The sequence below is a fragment of the Erinaceus europaeus genome, chromosome 20 (genome assembly GCF_950295315.1).
Source record: "Erinaceus europaeus chromosome 20, mEriEur2.1, whole genome shotgun sequence".
Lineage (NCBI taxonomy): Eukaryota > Metazoa > Chordata > Mammalia > Eulipotyphla > Erinaceidae > Erinaceus > Erinaceus europaeus.
The window spans coordinates 24,605,848-24,624,577 of NC_080181.1; the positions used below are offsets into that span (position 1 = coordinate 24,605,848).

Genomic DNA, 18,730 nt, shown 5'->3' on the forward strand with positions numbered 1-18,730 from the left:
AGTTCAGCAGGTAGGTTGCACACCAATGTGTGAAATCCTGGGTTTAGGTCCCTGGAGCACTGTGGACAGCACCAGCATAGTGGCATGTATGGTGAAGCAGCACACTGGTACTTCACCCTTTCTTCTCCCCACTCATGCACTTAGGAAAAAAGTAGAATGGTAAAGTGTTGTGCCCCATTAAATCTACAAATCAGGATACAATTCTTTCCCTCATGCTGCAAAATTCTTCGAAGGGGTTCCTGCTCTTGTATGGGTCCTTGGGTCCTGGTCTGACAGTTACTAAAACTGGTAGCTTCCTATGTTACCTTCTTTAAATCTTTCCTTCAATCTACTTAGAAGGCAATTTGTCTTATATAACAAACTATACTTTCATGTCACCCCAGGCTTTGGAGCATTTCTGTTGGCAAAGATATGTCCTGTCTTAGAATAAGAAAGGAAATACTTCCCTAACATTTACTTAACTTATTGTTCAGGTTGTGAACTCAATGCTTTTATAACCCCTTTTCAACAGGCTGCCAGAATAACCCTTTGGGAAAAGTCTTTCCTGAATTTCTATATTAAATTCCTTTGTTTTTGAAGTGAAGTCTTTGCTTTCCCAAGGATGCTCTAAACTGTTTCTCTGAATTGCTTCATCCAAAAATCCTATATTAAACTTTCTCATAGTTTTCTTTCAGGTTTTAGGAATAGCTTTGACCAATTTGTGAATAAAAACTTAGGTTTGAAATCAATATAGGTCTTCAAAGTAGAAGATACTTTAAGTTAGTAAGGGGATTTTATTCTACTATTTTTAAGAATGTTTTTTAAAAGAATCTTAATCTGCATGAAATTGTAAGTTCCCTTTTTAAAAGTAACAATTTATCCCAATTTTCAAGCAATCTATTTCACAACTATCCATTTAAAAATGAATTTTCTATGACAATAAAGAAGAAATATATTTACTTAAACATTAGTTAACTATCAGATTAATTCAATGCAAATTTTTAAAAAATTATGAGAGAGTTTATTGTTCAGTTTGCAAAAGCTGTTCAGGTATCTTGGTAGATAGAACACAGCATGATTTTTCCAAAAAGACCCATGGAATGGCTGTTGTTGTGGGATAGGTGAACAACAGAACATAACAGTAATAAACATTTACACCCAATAAATAAAAAGGGACTTAGATAAAATAATAATAAAAAAAAATAGAAGGGTCCCTTAACCTAGACTGAGAGGGTAAAAGATTTCTCAGAGGAAACAATAAATGAATCTGATGTACACATGGGGGAGTGGGGGAAGATGGAGGGTGGGAGGCAAAGCAAAGAGCAGGGGGTACACCAAGCAGAAGTATGTGCAGAATCAGAGCTAGAGAGAACATAGGTAAGTAAAATCTAGAACATAAACAACAAGTTATCTGGTTAGGACATTCAGGTTTTATACTGAGAGGGAGTGTTAATGGCTTATAATCAGGTAAGGGACAGGATTGAGACATGTAGCTTTGAAAATTCATTTATGAAAGAACACAAAAAAAGAAAATTCACTGATGCTACAATGTGTAGAAGGGCTGAAGAGATGAAGAGGGGTAGAAGACTATTAAAAAATGAGGATGGGAACATGTCCTTGAGGAACATCATCAGGACAAAATGTTAATTTAAAAAATTAAGAAATGAACATAATAAAAAATGGCAAAGGTGAAGAAATGGTAGCACTTGTGGTTGACTTGGACTGGGACAAACACACATCTTAGACTTTTTTTCTTTTTCTTTCTTTTCAATATATATAGAGGCAGAGAGAAAATAAGAGACCACAGCACCTCCGCTTCTTTCATTGTGGTAGGAGCTGAGTTTGAACATGGTTAAGCACATGGCAAAGCAGCACACTATCCAAGACATCTGTTTGACTGTTCCTTTAGACTTTGGAATCCATTCTCTCTCCCATTTTGCTTCCACACTGCTTTGATCATAAAGAAACTGAGGTTGCTGTCCAAATTTCTGACTTGGACAAGTGAGTGAATTGCTGATGTGCATGTACTCAAGCAGGAAATACCTCAGAAGAAGAGAATGGATCTATCTTCAAATGTGGAGATGAGTTGGGATGGACACAAGTGATACTCTAAAACAGACACCTCATAGGCAAGTAAAATGAAGTGCTAGACTGAGAATGGGTTCTCAAACTGAGCCCTAAAAAGTTCCACCTTGTGGCACAAAGCGCAGGGACCGGCATAAGGATCCCGGTGCGAGCCCCGGCTCCCCACCTGCAGGGGAGTCGCTTCACAGGCGGTGAAGCAGGTCTGCAGGTGTCTATCTTTCTCTCCCCCTCTCTGTCTTCCCCTCCTCTCTCCATTTCTCTCTGTCCTATCCAACAACGAATTGCGTCAACAAGGGCAATAATAATAACCACAACGAAGCTACAACAAGGGCAACAAAAGGGGGGAAAAATGGCCTCCAGGAGTGGTGGATTCATGGTGCAGGCACCGAGCCCAGCAATAACCCTGGAGGAGGAAAAAAAAAAAAAAGTTCCACCTTTGAAGGCAGTAGAAACCCTTATGTAAAATAGCCCACATTATCAATAATATTTATATAAAAAAAAAACCAGAAAGAAGATAGTATTTCAGGGACAGAATCAAACATTCAAACTTTTGAAAATGTCTCCAAACCTCACACCTCACACCTTTGAAAGATACTGCAATGTATGGTGATCAGCCACATCCCCTAACTGTTGAGCCCTCATGATCACTAGTATTTTTGATCTGTGACAGTCTACATGCTGCCCATGTGGAGTCTGGAAAATGAGAGCAGTAGCTGGCATATATCTCTCAGTGATTTTACTGGAGGAGTGGATAGGGTCAGGAGGAGGGTGAAGAAATGGAGGCAAAGAAGTCCAGTTGCAACAGATAGACCATCTAATAGCGTGCTGACCTCTGGAGGTTATTTCACGTTCTCTAAGAAACTAAAGCGTTCCTCAAAGTAGTCATGTACAATTGACAATGATGCATTCTCTAGACTGCCATGGAGCTCTGAGGCAGGAGGAGGAACGTATGAATCTTATAAAAGCAGAGCTGCAGTAGACTAACAGGGAATCAGAGGAAATACATGCTCCTGTGTTAAATATGAATATATATGGGTCCTGGGTCAGATTGATGTGGTGAACAGTTAATTGTATTTATAGTTTTTCCTCAAGTTTGGGGGCTACTCTCTGCCTTAGTCCAGCTTTTTTGCCATATTCTCAACTCTGACACCATCTTCCCAGACAGTATTTTTAGCCCAGCTCCATGTTAATTATCAAGCGCAAGCAAAAATTACTAAAGTCATAGGCCCCCAGGAACTTATCTAAAACAGACTTTCTAGCTTCTTATCTCTATTCTCGCCTGTTCTATCCTACTTTTCGGCTCCTACTTATTAAACAGTTTGTCCTATTTCATAATTTACTGCCTTTCAGGCACTATCAAGTTGCAGATCTACTATGATTCCATCCTGACTTCTCAGGGCAGACAACCTCACCAATATGTCCTGGAACCTCATCTCTCCAGAGCCCTACTCCACTAGGGAAAGATAGAAATAGGCTAGGGGTATGAACCAACCTACCAATGTCCACACCCAGGGGAGAAGCAATTACAGACAGAACTCCTACTCTCAGAGGAGGGGAAATGTTAGGGGAAGGTAACTACATAAGTACCTGGATATAGAAGAGGAGAATAGGAAGTAGTAGTAGGTGTGACTTAAAAAGAGAAGGCAGGGGAGTCGGGCGGTGGCGCAGTGGGTTAAGCGCACGTGGCGCAAAGCGCAGGGACAGGTGTAAGGATCCCGGTTCGAGCCCCCCGCTCCCCACCTGCAGGGGAGTCGCTTCACGGGCGGTGAAACAGGTCTGCAGGTGTCTTTCTCTTCCCTCTCTCTCTGTCTTCCCCTCCTCTCTCCATTTCTCTCTGTCCTATCCAACAACAAAGCAACGTCAACAATGGCAATAATAACCGCAACGAGGCTGCAACAACTAGGGCAACAAAAAGGGGGAAAAATGGCCTCCAGGAGCGGTGGATTCATGGTGCAGGCACTGAGCCCAGCAATAACCCTGGAGGAAATAAATAAATAAATAAATAAATAAAAAGAGAAGGCAGCAGGTCCTGGAACATGATGGCAAAAGAGGACCTAGTGGGGGTTGACTTATGTGGAAAACTAGGAAATGTTATGCATGTACTAATATACTTTACTGTAGAATGTAAACCATTAGTTCCCCAATAAAGAAATTAAGGGAGATAGAGAGAGAGAAGGCAGGACCATAGAAAAAAAAAATGGGCAAAAATATAGACAGATAGATAGACAGACAGACATATTTATAGAGGTAATATTCACCCATATCTGTGACCCTGGGAGAACCACTGAAGTTTCCAATGAAGGGAATAAAGACACAGAACACTAGTGGTGGGAATGGTATGGAATTATACTCCTGTTTTTTTGAAGAAAAAAAAAAGAATCACAGGTATAAATTCTGTAAAAGGGAAAAAATAAACAAGAAAGAAAGAAAGAGAGAGAGAGAGAGAGAGAAAGGGGAAAAAAGAAAGGAAAGAAGGAAGCAGAGCTGCAGAATATCAAATAGCTAGGGCTGTATCAGTAATGTGTGGTACTGTCTTCCTACCAGAATTCAGAGTCCTGAGTCTGAATGGCAGCTCTTCACTGTACCATTTTGCAAGCACTGAGTGCTCTACAAAAGCATTCTGATAAACTTTTTTAAAAAAAATGTTGACACCTACAGATTTCATGACCCTTCCTTCCTCCCACTTTGGAGACTCAATTGAGTCAGCCAAGCATATGAGCTGATCCTGCTGCCTGCAAAAGCATTTCCTTTCACTGTGGACTGTCAAAAGTGGAGGAAGAAAATGGAAGTGACTTGAAGTTATGGCACCAAAAAGGCCAAATGAGCAAAGAAATAATCAACTCCACATGAACCACTTCAGCTCCAATACAATAAAAACGGCCTAGAAGTAACCCCAAGAAAGGTCACTGAGATCAAAGGTCACAAGAAAAGAAAGGCAACAGTGAGGGCTGCCAGTTGCAATAGGAGTCAATGTGGTCTTAATTACACACCCAACCAGAAAGGGTCTGGGTGAGAGTGGAGCTAGGCTCAATTCATAATATTTGGTGTTAAAAAAAAAAAAAATTAAAAGTCAAGTGTTCCTGTTCTACTCTCTTTCAAAGAGTCAATTTCTTCCTGCTTCTAGAGCACAGGAAACCAAGAACTGTGGAGATAAGATAATTCTGGCATCCACAGTGAGCAGTACAGGAGAGTAATTTATTTTAAACACAACTGCAGACATGAAATTTTAAAAAGTGACTTGGGAAAAATTAACAAAAAGACAAAAATATAACAAGCTCCAAGGAAATTATTTTGCAAGCATCATAGACTCAACATTTACTGCAAATCCAACACTCGGTAGATTTTCAATTTTATCACTGGGATTAGTCTCCTGGGAAAAAATGAAGGGTTACAGTAACCACAAAATAAATGCTAAAAGCAAAGCATTTAAGTTTGCAAAGAACTAGTGAAGCTTGAACAGATGGATATTGTAAAGATCCAAGTAGATATCTGTCCACTCCTTTTTGATGGAGGATGAGAAAGAAAATATGAAAACATTTGGAAAAGAGCTCCAGATAAGTGTCAGGTAATAAAATTAATATAGTTGTTAATAAGTCCAGTATTTTGCTTAGACTTTACCAAATGAAACACATTTTCCTTGGCAGTCACAAAAGACTCACCCTCATGGGGTTTGGCTTACATTTCACTTTAATAACAAGGAAATAGAACTTTAAGGAGAAACTCATTTCTGTGTAATATAGTCCAGTGTGTATGAGCATCTGGGAAAACATAAAATAAGAAAAAAACAGATATTTAAGAAAAATAACTTTACTGCAAATAAACTGGTGGAACCATGGACCTGTAGCACAATGGTTTTACATTATGCAACCTGCTGAGTTATGTGTTTCCCAGAGGCCTGGCACTTAGTGATACTAGTTTCCAAGTACTTTATTCTATCTTTAAATTTGGATGCATAAAACAATGACAACAAAAAACTGAAGTCTAGATTTTTTAGGCACCCCTGCTTTGTTGAAACCAGTAGTGGGAATTAACTCAGAAACAGTTTCATTAAAGCTGTCATAGTACTATGGAAGAGTAGGACTCTTCAAGCATATTCCTAAACTGACATACAAGTCTATCAGAGATTACTCTGCAGTCAGTACATAATCACCACAAGTGAATTGCTAAGTTTAAAGATAAAAATATACATAGGCTTATATGAATGAATACTTACTCCCCAGAAAACTTTTAATAGGCAGTTGAAATCTAATAAATGATCAAGATACAATGTCCTGATAAGCTAGAAAATAGAAAGACAAATCTATTTAGACCTGGTATCTCTGTTGTCAACACAACACAATACAGTATTATGTTTTCATCCAATTGGGAGAGAAAGAGCTTTGGCATTAGGTGCAGTGTGGCTACTAGAAATGAAGCGAAGCTTCCTGGAAGAACTCTGTTGGACTGAACATGTACAAAATAACATCTGTTGATTGTGACATTACACTGAACAACAGTAAAAGGAATGGCTCAAAGAAATAATTCAGGGTATAGTGATAGAGGAGATACACATATATATTTATACAACACACACACAAACTACTGGAAAGGTCACAGAAGCAGACAGATCGACCCTGGAAGACAGATAAATTTATTACAATGATGATCCTCTGTGCAAAATTTTCATGAAAACTAGTGTCAGTGTGTAAAGCAGGTATAAAAGTCACTCTCGGCCAGGCGGTAGAAGAGCGGGTTAAGTGCACATGGTGTGAAGCGCAAGGATCACTGTAAGTATCCAGGTTAGAGCCTCCAGCTCCCCACCTGTGGGGGCGTCACTTCAGAAGCGGTGAAGCAGGTCTGCAGGTGTCTATCTTTCTCTCCCACTCCCTGTATTCCCCTCCTCTCTCCATTTCTCTCTGTCCTATCCAACAACAGCAATGGCAACAATAACAGTAACAGCAACAAGGGCAACAAAAATGGGAAAAATGGCCTCCAGGAGCAGTGGATTTGTAATGCAGGCACCGAGCCCCAGCGATAACCCTGCAGGCAATAAAAAAATAAAAGAAATATATGAGAACTTGTTTATTACACTAGACACGTGTTTTCTATTACACATCGTCTATCTGTAGGATACATGGACCTTTGCACAGGATTTATCATCATGGACATCAATATACAACATGAGGGGACTTTGTTCTGCTTTTTTTGGTGAAATGTAGAAGAATAATTTTAACATTTTTTTGTGTATCATATATTGAATCCTTAGCTTAATTTTCTAAAATTCTTCATCCTAATCATTTTCTTTTTCTTTTCTTTATTTTTTAAAATCTTTTTTCTAAACTTTATTTATTTATTATTGGATAGAGTCAAAGAGAAATTGAGGGGAAGGGGAGATAGAGAATGGAGAGAGAGAGTAATCTGCAACCCTGCCCACCACTTGTGAAGCTTTCCCCCTGCAGGTGGGGACCAGGAGCTTGAACACAGGTCCTTGTGCACTGTAGTATGTGCACTTAACTAGGTGCACCACCGCCTGGCCCCCTTTTTTTTTTCTTTTCCTTTTTTTTTTTTTTTTTTTTTTTTGCCTCCAGGGTTATTGCTGGGGCTTGGTGCCTGTACTACAATTCCACTGCTCCTGGAGGCCATTTTCCCTTTTTTGTTGCCCTTGTTGTTTATCGTTATTGTTGTTGGGTAGGACAGAAAGAAATTGAGACAGGAAGGGTAGACGGGGGGGGGGGGGGGGGGGGGGGGGGGGGACACGGACGGACGGATGGACGGACAGACACCTGCAGACCTGCTTCACCACTTGTGAAGTGACTCCCCCTGCAGGTAGGGAGCCGGGGTCTCGAACTGGGATCCCTATGCTGGTCCTTGCGCTTTGCACCACGTGTGCTTAACTTGCTAAGCTACTGCCTGGCTCCCAATCCTAACCATTTTCTAAGACAGACTGGTAGAACTGGAATCCACAGCATGAAAAATTCAAAAGGTAGTTTCTAATTTATCTATCCAACAAGATAATGAGTACCTATAAGTCAAGGTATTTGAGGGAGGAGTGTTAAAGTAGAAGAAAATATTGGAGACTTTAATTTCATTTCCTAAATATCTTACATTTTAAATTCTTGGATTAAATATAACAATAGTTTTAATAACTTTACTCATATATAAATATATTTTAAAGAGTGACGAGCCCCAATTTTTTTAAATCATGTCTACAAAAATATTTAAATACACGCTAATAATTCAACATATTTTAAGCATGATTTTAATTAAAAGATCTAAGCAGATGTATTTTTTTCCTAGAGATCATCAGTCAGGTAGAACATTCATCAATTTAAAGTGGCTTAGGTTATGTCTGCAAGGGGGAGAAAAAGACTACATAATTTTTTCCACCTTAAGAAATCTATGACAAACATTTTACAAGTGCTATGTTTAAAAGAAAATACACTTAGAAGTGTGTATAAACTCTTACACTAGTTTTGCCTCATCTTTGGCAAACTCTTGAAATGACTGCACAAATGAATGAGGAAAGGGGGGAAAAAAGTAAAGTATCCAAAATCAACAAAATTTCAGCCCTAGAAATTAAGTTAAATGCGTACAATCCAGCACTTGCAAAGGTCACTTCAAAGGTCAGTTGAAGAAGAAGAAAAAAAGTAGGGTGCTAGTTTATTATTTCATTGTAACGACCTGGAGAAATAACCCCTTTATTTTACATTCAGGTAAAGAAATTGGAGAAATTGTCCTAGTTACAGTATTCTTACATAGTGAAGGCATCTACACTATTACTGTGTGGTAGCTCTGGGATTCTGGAAACACTGTTAGAAACATGTATATAAAGGAAAAGACAGCTCTCACTATAATTCAGTAATTATTTATTATCTTTAAAAAGAATTATGGCTAATGAAAAGCAGCATTGGTAGTTTAAAAACTATTTCGTTGTCAAGCTTTCTATGAATTTATGTTTAAAGTACTTCTTAACTACCTAATAATCTCCTTTTTCTCTTCTTAGATTCTCTGCTAACCTGACTGAGTACCTTAAGGCCCAGATGGCAGGTGTGGGTGTTCCAAAATATCAGGTATTATTTTGTTTGTTTGAATTACATTCTTTGCTTAAACACCCTCGGGGTGCAAATAAAACATAGTACTAATTAAAATAAGCAACAGCAGTACTATAAAACATCTCAAAGGTGGCTTTTATATAGAGAGAAACTTTTTAGATGCTTGGCTTCTGGCCTTAATATGTGAAACAACGAAGAAGCACTTAAAGCTAAGTGAAGCCTTTCCATTTCTGTTGTTGAAGGATAAAAAGTCAGTTTAAAAAAGAAAAATAACCCTTGGGAGTCAGGCGGTAGCGCAACAGATTAAGCACACGTGGTGCAAAGCGCAAGGACCAGCTTAAGGATACCGGTTCAATCCCCCGGCTCCCCACCTGCAGGGGAGTCCCTTCTCAGTCGGTTAAGCAGGTCTGCAGGTGTCTGTCTTTCTCTCCCCCTCTGTCTTCCCCTCCTCTCTCCATTTCTCTCTGTCCTACCCAATAACAATGACATCAATAACAACAATAATAACTACAACAATAAAACAAGGGCAACAAAAGGGAATAAATATTTTAAAAAATTAAATATAAATAAGATGTAAGATTTCCAACAATCTGCCATTAAGAATTCTTTAAATTAAAACTGCCATCAACTATCAGTTTCATTAGGACAGAACAAAAGGATAGGTGAAAAATACTTGCAGAATATTCAGGAAGCAATTATTAAATGTCTTTTCATTGGCAATTTCTCATTTTACTCTAAACAAATGTAAAATCTTCATTATTGAACATTGGTGTTGAGAAGCAACTGACCTAAACATTACTGTTTTCAATCAGTAGATTGTTACAACTCAGAGACAATATTTGGTTATAAAGTGGACTAACCCACATGTCTCCTAGTGGAGCATTAAGCACAAATAAGTATGTAGCTTTTGCACTAGAAATTCCAGTCAGTATAATCTACCTAAAGCAACATTTTCAACTCTTCTTGGTATTGATAGGTATCTGAACTCCACTGGCCCAAAGTGCCACTCTGCTCTTTGTTAATCACTTCTCTTCAAGATAAGTCAAACTTTTAGACAGACCTGGGTGGGAAACTGGGCTTCCAGAGGCAGGAACCTTGTTATATACAGTCCTATGATCAACCAAAAAAAACCCAACTACCCACTGGCACTCTCTGCACACAGCTCTAAAACTTCTTGGGGTTTAGGGGAGTGCACTATGGTGGAGGAAGATTTAAGCTGGTGGTAAAGTGTTGTGCAGACACCTATTGTGGGGACAAGAACTGTACTCATGTCACAACAACAGTCTTGTTAATCACAATTTTCCCTATTACAGTGATCTGGGGGGGTGGGGGGCACTTCATGTTTTAAAACTTCTTTTAAATTATTAATGGACTTGATTTTCATTTTAATCTGATTTCCGGTGGGTAAAATTATAGTCAAAGAAGAGTTATGAAGGGAATACACAGTACCTTATTCTATCTGACCTGTGATAAAGAAACAAGAACTGGACTAGATACTTATAGGTTACATTAACCATAAATTAAAACCAAAAAAAGGGAATCACGTCTCTTCTACTTACCACTGTCTATCCAACACTTAGAAATTATCTTACACAAAACAGTGTCTTAATAAGTCTTGATAAATGAATAAACTTACACTGAGAGAAATTCAGCAATGTTTTCTGGGGATTATGAGTTTCTTAAACTACTGATGCAATGCTTAAAAACATTCCAGTAAGCCAAAAGAGAATCTGTAAGAAAAACAGTCCAACATAATTAAAAGGCTGTTTGAGAGAATCAGCACTAATGTTTTATGACCTATTCATTGAGTTTATTTTGTCTGTGAAAGTGAATACCCATGTTTATTTATTTTTGCGTTAAATTTTAAAAATCGATAGATAACAGTTATACAATATATAATGTAGGTGCTAAATTACTGAGAAATACATGATGCAGCATTACAAAAAACCTATATGAACAGTGAAAAGAGTTTAAATAATGCTTGTTATCAAAGCAATCAAAGTTACCCAAGGAGGGAAAAACAGATTTCATTGCTCACAAACAGGAATGACTTAGTAGTCTGCAAAACATTCATCATGAATTAAAAAATTCTACAAATGCTTTGCCTGCTCACCTGATCTTAAAAGTTCTAAGGGCATAAGACCAACAGTAAGTAAATGGAAATCACTGTGTTTACGACTGTTATAAGGATCTGTCTCTAAAAGAAATACCAGATTCATTCACAAACATATTAGAAATCAAACTAACTAAAAGTAATCTTTTTTTAATTTAACATAATCATGGTTTCTACAAGTGATAGGGACTTTCTTTATCCAAAACCACAAACAAAATGCTACCACTGGGCAGGGGTAGATAGCATAGTGGTTATGCAAAGAGACTCATGCCTGAGGCTCCAAAATCCCAGGTTCAATCTCCCATTCCACCATACACCAGAGCTACTTGATGCTCTGTTAAAAAAAAAAAAAAAAAAATGCTACCACATCAGCAGGTTGCTCATTTGGTAGATCTCACATGTTACCATGCACTAGGACCTGCAGCAAAGGTGGGCGCGAGGAATAACATCATTGCGAGACCCGCCAGCTCCTCATGGGGCACGAGCGCTTCCACACTACGATCATCATCTCTGGCATTATGCTATTCCACTGCAGAATACTGTGCCCCAGTATGGTTCCATAGCCCCCATGTCCACTTGGTCGATTCCAAATTATATTCCTCCATGAGGATAATTTCTGGAACCATCCGTTCCACCCCGGTTCCATGACTGCCAGTTCTTAGCAACATCGCCCCGCCAGATATTCGTCGGGATGCGGCATCATCTAAGTTCATTTCCCACGTCTACGCTCGACCGGACCTGCCAATATACGCGGATATTTTCGCCCACCCTGTCCAACGCTTGACGTCTCGTCACCCAATCTGGTCCCCTACGCCTACACTGAACTTCTCTGTTCCAGACTCTTGGAAACAGAGTTGGCAGTCAGCTGAGGTAAAGTACAAACACCTCATCACAGACCCCTGCGAGCGTCAACCCGGCTTTGACCTAGCACGTTATGATTGGGCCCTCCTCAATCGCTATCGAACAGGCCATGGCCAGTGCGCTGCTATGTTCCATCGCTGGGGAGCCAGAGACGACCCGAACTGCCCCTGCGGCTACAGACAGACTATGACCCACATAGTCAACGACTGCCACCTCTCCAGATTCAAAGGAGGTCTCGAAACTTTACATCAGGCTCAACCTGACGCTGTTGACTGGCTACGGAAGAAGGGCAAACGCTAGAAGAAGAAGAAGGACCTGTGTGTGAGCCCTGGACCACCACATGGGAATGCCTTGAGTGGCAAAGTTTCATAATTAGTGTGGTAGTCTTTCTTCTTCTGTCTCTCACCCTCTATCAAAAGGGAAAAAAAGAAAAGAAAATGGGTCACCAGAAGTGGAGGAGTTATGCAAGTATTGAATCCAACAATAACCTGGTGTGGAAAAATACACAAACACACACACACACACACACACACACACACACACACACACAGAACTCTCTAGAAAGAGAACTCTCTAAGAGGGGTTTCAAATACGCAAAATAGTACTGGCCAAATTAACTAGGTCAAACTACGAACAGTCTTGTAAATTTCCTTAAAATCAAGTCAATCTATTTCAATTCTTGCCAATGCTGTAAAATGTCCTGAATATGTAGTCTAGGAGGTGGCACAGTGGCTACAGCTTTGGACTTACTAGCATAAGTCCAAGTGATGCTCTTTCCTTCTTTCTTTCATGCTAATAAAACAAAGTCCTGAGTATGATAAAGAAATGAGTACTTGTGGTCCGGGGGGTGGCGCAGTGACTCTCAAGCAGGAGGTCCCGAGTTCGATCCCTGGCAGCACATGTGCCAGAGTGATGTCTGGTTCTCTCTCTCCTTCTGTCTTTCTCATTAGTAAATAAATAAAATCTTCTTTAAAAAAATGAGTACTCAAAAATCATGTACAAAAATCAAGCAAATAAAGAATCTGCCACAAAATCATTAATAGACATGTGGAAGAATTGGTTTTCTCTGGCAATATCAATTTGCTAATCATTTGCAGAAAAATGAGGTTAATTTTAAAAAATAGGTTAATTATACATTCCAGGAAATGAAAATGCAGAAAGTCCAGACAGATAATAACTGATGTTCACAGATAATAACTGATGGAAATCTGAATCCAAAGTAAACCTAGGAAACTTTTCCCACTTTACATATAACTTGCAAAATAAGACCAACATATGACAGGTTTGTTTTGATATTTATTTGCTTCACTGTAGTTATTTATGGTGAAGTCCATTTAGTTCTTCTTCTCTAAACAGCAAATTGATTTTTAGACGTGTGAAAAAAAAATCACTTTTTCATGTGACTGTGTTTCTATACTGTCGTGATTATGAAGCGGCTCCCCTGTTGGTGGAAAGCCTGGGATCGAACCAGGATCCTTCCACCAGTCCTTGCACTTCGTGCCATGTGTGCTTAGCCCACTGCACTACTGCCCAAACCCCCAAATTCATTATTTGAGAGGAAAAACTGAAGTCAAATAAAATAATCCAATTAAACCAAACAGCCAAGTGAAATAAAAAGTAAACATAACTATTTTTCTACTATACAAGTCATCATAAATGTGGCCTGGGAGATGGCACTATAGATAAAGCTCTCAAGAGCATGAGGTCTGATTTTGATCCCTGGCTTGGAATGTTCTTATTATTTAAATACACATGTAAGAATTCTAGAAAGCACTGGAGTTTTCATATGACAAAACTTTGGGGTGAAAAAATTATGAATAGAAAATTACCAAAGCAATACAACTATAATCAAAACAAGTTATCCCTTTTGTTTGATTCCGGTCACTACTGGAATTTCATTGCTCTGTTTTTTTTTTTTTTTTCCTTCAGAGAGAAAGAAGGGGAAGAGATGCCACCACAAGCACTTAAGCTTCTCTCTGTGCCATAGGAATCAGAAGCTCAATCTTGGTTAGGCCTATTGCAAAGCAAGTACCTTCCCAGGCAATATGTACATAAGTACATTATACCCTGTTTTTTTTTTTAATATTTATTTTATTTATTCCCTTTTGTTGCCCTTGTTGTTTTATTGTTGTAGTTATTATTGTTGTTGTCGTTGTTGGATAGGACAGAGAGAAATGGAGAGAGGAGGGGAAGACAGAGAGGAGGAGAGAAAGAGAGACACCTGCAGACCTGCTTCACCGCCTGTGAAGTGACTCCCCTGCAGGTGGGGAGCCGGGGTTCGAACCGGGATCCTTATGCCGGTCCTTGTGCTTTGCGCCACCTGCGCTTAACCCACTGCGCTACAGCCCGACTCCCTATACCCTGTTTTTAAGAGTATGCCAGGAGACTAGTGCATCTCTTACAAAATAATTTTTACTTCGTTGCTATTAAACTGAAATGTGTTAATGCTGAGTTTGGGGAGGTGAGCAGAGGGGTCAGATCATAAAATAATAAAACTGAAAAGTTAGGGCAAGACAGTCAAGAGAGTGTTCAATTTCTGGAGATATGAGAATTTATTTAAAAGTCCACCATTAACACTTACAGTACTCACCTAACTGCTCTCTTTTCTAGAAGCCATGTCCTAATCAGCCCTAGAACAAAATATATTATCAGTTCTACCATATTCCCACACTGATGCTTCCCAAAGTTTAATTCTTCTCACTCTATTTTATGCTCACAGTCACTAGCCCAGCTATAACACATTCCATCAATTCTAGTCCTCATCTCACAGATAACAAGAATGGGAGCAGTAAAAGCAACTGTTCACATTCAAGAAGCACCTGGCAAATCCCATCACTTGCTGAGATGATTCAACAGCCATTCCCTGTAGCCAGATGAGGAAACTAATGTAGAGGTTACATTACTAGAATATCAAAATTTTTTTTACTGTCAAAACTTTTGTTATTATTTATTTATTTATTTATTTATAAAAAGGAAACACTGACAAAACCATAGGATAAGAGGGGTACAACTCCACACAGTTCCCACCACCAGAACTCCGTATCCTATTCCCCTCCCTTGATAGCTTTCCTATTCTTTAACCCTCTGGAGTATGGACTCAAGGTCACTGTGGGATGCAGAAGGTGGATGTTTTAAATTATCTTTATTTATTCATTGGATAGAGACAGCCAGAAACTGAGAGGAAGGGGAAGAGAGAGAGAGGAGGAGAGAGATAGAGAGACACTGCAGACCTGCTTCACCACTTACTTACAAAGCTTCCCCCCTGCAGATGGGAACCAGGGGCTCAAACCTGGGTCTTTGTGCATTGTAATGTGTGCAATCAACCAAGTGCACCACCACCCAGCCCTGAATACTGGATTTTCACTTTGATCCTGACACTGAAATTTGAGACTTTACCCCAATCTACATTGCCTGAAATCTGGGAGGTAGCACAGTAGATAAACTATTGGACTCTCCAGCATGAGGTCATGAGTTCAGTCCCCAGCATCACTGATGATGAGCCAGAGTGATGCTTTGGTTCTCTCATTTTTGCTCTTTCTCTTTCTGGTGCTAAGTAAATAAATAAATAAACATTTAAAAACCATATAATTCTCAAGTTGAACCTTTCATTTATAGAAAATGACTTCTCAATTCAACCATCAATTTGGAAATTACATATAAGTTAAATTTATTTAAAGTAAGGTGTATGGAGTGGGGCTCTAAACATTCTAGTCCTCTCTCCATTCCTATTAAACAATATGACTGATGTGTTGATAAGAAAATTTAGTTGGGGGAGTCGGGCTGTAGCGCAGCGGGTTAAGCGCAGGTGGCGCAAAGCACAAGGACCGGCATAAGGATCCCGGTTCGAACCCCGGCTCCCCACCTGCAGGGGAGTCACTTCACAGGCGGTGAAGCAGGTCTGCAGGTGTCTCTCTTTCTCTCCTCCTCTCTGTCTTCCCCTCCTCTCTCCATTTCTCTCTGTCCTATCCAACAACGACAACTACAACAGTAAAACAACAAGGGCAACAAAAGGGAATAAATAAATAAAATAAAATATTAAAAAAAAAAATTTAGTTGGATTTAATACTACATATTTACTAATGACAAAAGTGTTACCAAGAACATCTGAAAAAAGGAATGTAGCACATTTGAGTTGTGACTACAGTATCAGTTTGGTTGTGATAAGAATGAGATAAGGAACAAAACATATAGCAAAGAGGTTGAGTGCCACAACTAGGAGTCCAGCTACGCTATTACAATTGTCCAAATCAACTGTATGCAGGTAGAAAGCAAGAGGTTCAAATTCCTTAAAGCCAAAGACATTTAAATAACTGTGTCTCATTCAAAAATTCCCTATGAGCTAAGACCACACTATACTAAAGGAAATATAGCTTCAAAAGGAACCATTCTAAGAAAGATAATAAGATACGAGGCAGCACCGTAAAATTTTCAGAATTTAATCATGTAAAAGCCAAATTAATCTACTGTTATGTTATTTTAAAGCTATTCAACTACAACTTAAATATAACTTACAAATTAATACCAATTAGTCATTAAAGATAAAAATTATGATATAGGTTTGGTTTATATTTGGCAACTAAAGCTGTGAACAACTATTTTTATTCTTGTTCAATTTTTCTCTTAAAAAAAAGAAAAACCTTGAAGAATAATCTCATCAATCATTAGGCGGCCTGGTTCTAATATTATATGAGCACTGTCAGCCTTAATCAAATTGCTTGCCAGATCGTAGATAAGTAATGACTTGCTTAGGTTAAGCAACGCCAGAGTTTTCCTTCTGTAGTATATACATCTCCAGAGTGAAAATAAACAGCCTCACACCTCTTACTGGGAGCTGGGTTCTGTTGCTATTATAACTAAGTCTTTAGCCCAAAGAAGGAGGAAGGGCAAAATCTCTCTTAAGAATACCCATTTTCGTTTGTTCCCTCTCAAGCTGGTCATTTTTTATGAATTTTATTAAACAATTAATAGCTATTTTGACATGACTATTGTCAAATTAGGTATCTTTAAATGCTTTAGCATTAACATTTGTTTTTGCCAACACTATACACAGTGATATAAAGCTAAAAAAAAAAAAATAGCTAACAGTCAAAGCAATACTAAAAGAATTACTTAAAACTATCAAGTTTGAATTCATGAAATAAATCTAAGCAATGGAAAAAACTGGATATAGAGCTATGGTTAACAGTTTATCAAATCAGGGGGGCTGGTCGGTGGTGCATCAGGTTAAGCTCACATAAAGCTAAGCATGGGGACCTGTGCAAGGAACCCGGTTTGAGTCCTTGGCTCCCCACGTACAGGTGGGTCACCTCACAAGCATTGAATCAGGTCTGCAGGTGTCTTATCTTTCTCTCCCCCCTCTGTCTTCCTCTCCACTCTCAATTTCTCTCTGTCCTATCCTATTAAAAAAAATAGGGGAAAAAATAGCCTCTGGGAATAGTGGATTCGTAGTACCGGCACTGAGCCCCAGCAATAACTCTGGAAGAAAAAAGAAAAGTTTATCAAATCAGATTTTTTATTCACTCCATAATCAATGGCACAAGTATAAAATGGATCTATTTCTAAAAGGCTCCTTTTATTATTTTTCTTGCTTTAGATATAATTGAAAAGGACCTTTAAACTTTATGCTCAGTTGGTACACACTATTAAAAGAATTTCTATGCATCCAAACATTCTACCTGTTCTAAAGAAGTATATTAGAAGGAAAGGATCCCTAAGATTGAGGGTAGAGGAGAAGGTGGAAGTGGGATAAGGGTAGGAGGATCCCCTTTAAAGGAAAATATTTAAAAATTTAAGATTTTCGGGAGTCGGGCGGTAGCGCAGTGGGTTAAGGGTATGTGGCGCAAAGCACAAGGACTGGCGTAAGGATCCTGGTTTGAACCCCTGGCTCCCCACCTGCAGGGGGTTGATTCACAGGCGGTGAAGCAGGTCTGCAGGTGTCTACTTTTCTCTCCCCCCGTTTTCCCCTCCTCTCTCTATTTCTCTGTGTCCTATCCAACAACAACGACATCAATAATAACTATAACAATAAAATGACAAGGGCAACAAAAGGGAATAAATAAATAAATATTAAAAGAAAAAAGATAAATAAAATAAATGTTTAAAAATTTAAGATTTTCATGTCTGAGGCTCAGAGGCCCTAGATTCAATCCAAACTACTACAATATGCAAGAGCTGATCAGTGCTCTAGTCTATTTCTTTCATTAAAATTTTATCCATCTCATCAAATTTAAAAGCTTCTTCTCAGCAATAGAAACCACTACCCAAACCAAGAGACCCCTCACAGAATGGGAAAAGATCTTTACATGCCATACATCAGACAAGAGTTTAATAACCAACATATATAAAGAGCTTGCCAAACTCAACAAGACACCAAATAACCCCATCCAAAAATGGGGGGAGGACATGGACAGAATATTCACCACAGAAGAGATCCAAAAGGCTGAGAAACACATGAAAAAATGCTCCAAGTCTCTGATTGTCAGAGAAATGCAAATCAAGACAACAATGAGATACCACTTCACTCCTGTGAGAATGTCATACATCAGAAAAAGTAACAGCAGCAAATGCTGGAGAGGGTGTGGGGTCAAAGGAATCCTCCTACACTGCTGGTGGGAATGTCAATTGGTCCAGCCTCTGTGGAGAACAGTCTGGAGAACTCTCA

General features: G+C 38.9%; 1 protein-coding gene across 8 annotated transcripts in view; it reads right to left on the reverse strand.

Moving 5' to 3' along the window:
* Nucleotides 1-18,730, reverse strand: part of CDON (cell adhesion associated, oncogene regulated) — a 110,537-nt gene that overhangs the window by 76,036 nt on the left and 15,771 nt on the right. For 2 of the 8 annotated variants that reach the window (XM_060180140.1, XM_060180141.1), the window contains exons 2-3: nt 14,660-14,699; nt 10,732-10,825 (exon numbers count right to left, since the gene is read on the reverse strand). The exons of 4 other annotated variants lie outside the window; for them this stretch is intronic. The gene's annotated coding sequence lies outside the window, so the exon portion shown is untranslated. The remainder of the gene's footprint in view (nt 1-10,731; nt 10,826-14,659; nt 14,700-18,730) is intronic. 2 more of the 8 variants (XM_060180139.1, XM_060180142.1) reach the window with 1 other exon arrangement.